Source organism: Nannospalax galili, unplaced genomic scaffold, assembly GCF_000622305.1.
Source record: "Nannospalax galili isolate Female #2095 unplaced genomic scaffold, S.galili_v1.0 scaffold259, whole genome shotgun sequence".
NCBI classification, from domain to species: domain Eukaryota; kingdom Metazoa; phylum Chordata; class Mammalia; order Rodentia; family Spalacidae; genus Nannospalax; species Nannospalax galili.
The window spans coordinates 332060-337214 of NW_008344750.1; the positions used below are offsets into that span (position 1 = coordinate 332060).

The 5155-nt window shown below is 41.9% G+C and overlaps 1 protein-coding gene and 1 non-coding gene across 2 annotated transcripts in view; one reads left to right on the forward strand and one right to left on the reverse strand.

The window, feature by feature from the left end:
* The window catches only part of Slc5a4 (solute carrier family 5 member 4), a 43920-nt gene that overhangs the window by 27341 nt on the left and 11424 nt on the right, over positions 1–5155 (forward strand). The window lies entirely within an intron of this gene.
* On the reverse strand, positions 1167–1273 carry LOC115071690. Its single transcript, XR_003850783.1, has one exon. It is a non-coding gene; the product is annotated as a U6 spliceosomal RNA (small nuclear RNA).

Consider the following 5155-nt stretch of genomic DNA (forward strand, 5'->3'; position numbering starts at 1 on the left):
TTCTCTCTGGCCACCTGGGCCAACAACTCAAAAGAAGGTATCTCCTATCTGGCATTGTTGCTTGTTATGTAGCCTTTAGCTATACATATGGACTCTTAAGAAATTATATTGGCCCCTTTAATCTTTGGTTATAGTTTCCTTTTGGGTGTTTAAGGTCATACAGTTGGCCCAGATAAACCAATTTATTTTCACTCTTAAGGCTGTTTGAGGATCTGTTCCTCAGGGGTCCATGGGCTTGGGAGGAGCCCCTGGCTCCTTTCTTTTACCAGTTCTGCCTATGTGAAGATAAGTCAAAGGTCCTGCTCGACCATGGCTGGCTTTGCTTGGAAGCATGGAAAAAATGATTCCTCTGTGTTGACCCTCCTCTTTGTAGACTGGACACTGGTTCAAGTCCATCTCATGGGGTCTCCTCGGCCCCCTTGATCAAGAGGACAGGTGACCCACCACAATTACAGGACATTTTGAGAGATGCTCATAATCCCCTAGAACTAGTCGACCTAGGAGGGCAAGGAACAAAGACTGTCTTTTATGTCCCTCTGACCAAATTAGTATAGGCCTCAAAGTATGTCTGTTAAACATTCAAGAAGGTTAGTTCCACCAGTCTGGTACTTTTAATTACTGTGTGCCATGTAGATAAATCTTGGGCAAGATTTATCTACAATTGGCAAAGACCAGTTGTTCTCAGATAAACATTGCCTTGACATATATTTCTTGATCTGGTATGAATAATTTGTCAGTAGGTTGTTGGACTAATATGGTTCCCTCTGGTTTTTAAAACTAGCTAGGCATTACTTATCTCTCGCATTGTCTCACCCCTCCATCATGGTTTCCCCAATTAAGATGCCCCCATTTTTCTCCTTTCTCCCTTAATAATACCCTTCTCCTATGGTCCTACCTCTCCTGAGATCCTTCTTTCCCTTTATCCCCTAGGTTCCTTGTATAACCTTCCCTCCCCCCTCCGTTAAACTAACCCAATTTTTATCCATATCTCCCTAATTAAGGCCTGTTTCCTACTCTTCTCTTTCAGGTTCTTTCTTTTCCTTTACCTCCCTGTTTCCTTTCCATTGTCCTGGTTCCTGTAGTTATGTCTGGATACATACTCACTTATCAGGATTTGGTTCAATGATCCACATATGAGGGAGAACATATGTCGATTTTTTTTCTGAAAAAATATGGAATGCTTCACAAATTTGCATATCATCCTTGTGCAGGGGTCATGCTAATCTTTTCTGTATCATTCCAATTTTAGTATATGTGCTGCTGAAGTGAGCACATAACTGAAATTCTTATGTGTAGTGCAATAGCAAGAGCTAAATAGTTATATTTTTAGAATATTTTACTTATTCTTTGACAATTTTATGTATGTATATAATATATCTTGATCATATCCAACACAAATCTTCTCTCTCACTCCCCTCAGACCCCTCCCTGTCCTCTTCTTCCTTGAGAGTCCAGTCAGTGCTGGCTGCATGCACATGGCTGTGGGGTCATCTGTCAGAGCATGGATAACCTACTAGTGGCCATGCCCCTGAAGAAAAATGACTCCTGCTCCCACAGCACCTGTCAGTTGTCAATAGCTCTTCAGTGAGGAATGGCCCCTCATGAGTCCCTCCCCATCCATGCTGAATGTTGACTGACTTGATCTTGAGAGCAACACTGTTTTATGGAGTGGATTGCTGCCACAGCAGTGCTGAGTTGAAACATGTTGTTCTCCCAGTTATAAACACCAGGTCAAGGGTTACACAGAAATATCATCCTGTCCCCACCCCTACATTTCTACACTATCATATACTTTTCTCAACAGCTGCAGCCATCCAGGAACTTTTAAGAAACTTTCATGCATGACCTTAATTCCTAATTCCTAGCTCTTTATGCTCAGTGGCAAAATACCAAAACCACCAAAAATGATGGTTCATTTGAAGTGAGGTGACCTGGATCAATTAGTCTCAGGTGAAAGTTGTGCATATCAACCGACTCCATGCCAACCAGCCAGTTATATAGTCCTGCTAACAGATGTGAATGCACAGTGGATATTGGATTGGATGCCCATAAACAATACCCACCATACACATCACAAACTCATTTCTTTTCTGACCCATCTCTTCAGGGACATACATTCCTTGAGGCAGATGCTATATAAGGCCTGTTCTATCCTTCTTTGTTCCTTTCGATTCAGCCAAGTTGCTAGCCAAGGCTGACTAGGTGTTGGATGATAGACTAGAACCAGAGCTTGTTCTGATATGACGCAGCCATCCTGACCTGGCTCCATCCCTCAACAGTTAGTCCAGTCTGACTGAGGGCTGTTAAACAGGAAGATGTCATCTGAGCTGGCAGGGGTGGGGAGGGGGATCTGAAGAAGTTCTTCTGGGGTCAGAGCACAGTACTGACTCTCTTTTTTTCCTTCAGTTTTTATTTTAATATTGATTGGCAATTATTTCTCCCTAAGTACTAAACACTCTACAAATTGTGAGACGATCTCCTCTCGGCACTTACAAATAGCCCAGTATTCAACCAAATCCCATTCCTCATTGACTCACAGAGGCTTCGGCTTCTCACAGGCCAGAAGTTTGCCCTACTCATCCAAGACCCCTTCACACCTATCAGCAGGGTTCCCCGTCTTCCACTTGCAGCTTATGTGTCTTTTTCCAAGTCCCTCCTGTCATTTTATTTCTTCTTTTGTTTCTTCTTTAAGGATAATCACATCTTCCAGCAGTGTCCTGAAGCAGACTTTGAGATAAGTCTGAGAACATCCTCACTCTAACTTCTCCATTAGTTCAGCCACGTACACACTGCAAATATTTTTCTCATAATCATACATTTGTAGTCTTGGAATCCCACTACTACTCTTGAGAAATCCAAAGTGATTTTTGATCCCTTGGATATAACTCCTCTATCTGTTGGGAAGTTTGTGCTTCTTTTGTGTTCAGGGTTCTGAAATTTAACTATAAAGTATTGTTGTGTAGATCTGTTTGTCCTTTGTAACAGGTGGCTGTGAGTGTATTTAATCTGGTCATTGATGGCTTGGATAATTTGGAAATATTCTTTCTTTCAGTGATTCCAATTGACTGTAGGTAGGTTTGTTTGTTTGATTTTAGACAGGGTTGCAAGCTGTATGGGGAAGTCAACACCTGAAACCCCAGCACTTAAAAGGAGGAGGCAGGAAGATTGTGAGTTCAAGACCAGACTGAGTAACATAGGAAAATCTTGTCTTTAAAAAAAATTTAAAATGAGGAGATTGCTGGATGGGGATGCGGAGGGGTGGGAGGGACCCAAACAAACAAATTTAAATGAAGAGGTCTGAAGAGATGATTCAGCAGCAGGTAACAGCACTGGCTGCTCTTGCAAAAGACCAGGATTCCTTTCTCAGCGCCCACATGGCTGCTCACAGCTGTTTGTAATTCCAATTCCAAGGGCTTCAACTCCTTCTTCTGGTCTCCACAGGCACTGCACACATGTGGTGCACCTATATACATGCAAGCAAAGCACTCGTGTTTTTAATATTTTATTATTTTTATTTTATGTATATGAGTGTATTGCCTGCATGTATGTAAATGCACCTGTGTCATGCAATGCCCACAGAGGCCAGAAGAGGGGGTTGGATTCCCCCTGGAACTGGAGTTACAGTTGTTAGCCACCGTGTGGGTGCTGAGAATCAAACCCAGGTCCTCTGTAAGAGCAGCCAGTGCTCTTAACCACTGACCCATCTCTCTAGCCCCAAAATAAACAAATCTTAAAATTTTCAAAACAAAAACAGCAAACAACAAGAACAAAAGAAATAGGATTTCCCTCTGTAGTCCAGGCTGGCCTTGAACTCCCAGGCTTTATGCCTCAGCCTCCAAAGTGCTGAACCACCATACTGTCTCCACCTTTGGTCTCTACTTTCTTCAAATTTTATCCTCTAGTTTTCCTCCCTTTGTATTAATATCTTCAATGCTCTTTTTTGTTTTCTATGTATTCCTTTTTTAGTATGCAGATTGGTCCTTTTGTGCGTGACTTTTGAAGGTTTTTTTTTTTCCTGCCTGAATAGTTTCTGTCAACTATAAGCTAACAACTTCACAATTTTTTAGCCCACTTTAAATCACTGGTCATAGTTCTATTTTTCTTTATGTAATGAACTGGTTTACTCAACTTATCTACCAATAAATGTATCATTTCACCATTGGTTTATGGAAACACATTTCTTATTTCTATTCCATCTCTGACTCTCTGACTTGCTTTCACCCTTGATCGCATACCCACCTCTGCCTCTGCTGACTGGGCTTCCCTTCTCACCTAAGACTTGTGTTGTCCCACCAACCCTCTGCTTCTAGATGGTTCTGTCTAAAAATCCTGTCTGGTTCCCCAGCGCTGAATAGTACCAATGCTATCAATAGAAAATTGCTTCTCTGAAGATAACTAGGCAGAACAAAGCATCCCTGTTTTATGAAAGTGCTTTAGGAAGTTTTTTATTTTGGGTTTTTTTTTGTTTTGTTTTTTTGTTTTTGTCTTTTAGAGACAGGGTCTCCCTGTAGCCCCAGCTGTCCTGGAACTCTTTATGTAGACCAGGCTGGCCTTGAACTCACAGAGATCCACCTGCCTCTGCCTCCGGAGTGCTGGGATTAAAGGCATGCACCACCACGCCCGGCTGAAGTTTCTTTTTAAGGGGCTGGAGATATAGTTCAGTAGCAGAGCACCTGCCTAGCATACATAAGGCCCTGTGTTTGATCCCCAACACTGCAAAAAAAGGAAACGAGAAGCATACAAGAAGTTATGGCATTTTTATAAATCCTGTTTTAAGATATTTGCATAATTAAAGTAGGCATTATAAAATTACATGCATTCTTTTCTGGGGAATATTGTGACTAGATTTGATTCATAGTTAGATATTCTCAGAACATTCTGAAAATATCTATATGAATGTCTCAGTGATCTTATTCACTGCCTGATTGTGGTGTTTCCATAACAACTGGCCTGACTAGTCCAGGAGGCAGTTGACTCATGGCAGTAGAAGAATTCTGATGATGCTACAGTATTAAATGCTTAAAACACAAGGTGAGGCAGCATCACTACTGACAGATTTGTGCCTGGAGGAGATGCTGACGCTGCTATTGTTACACTGCAGCCTGGCCATTCTAAGCCCTCTCCTCTTCCTCCTCCTCCTCCTCCTCCTCCTCCT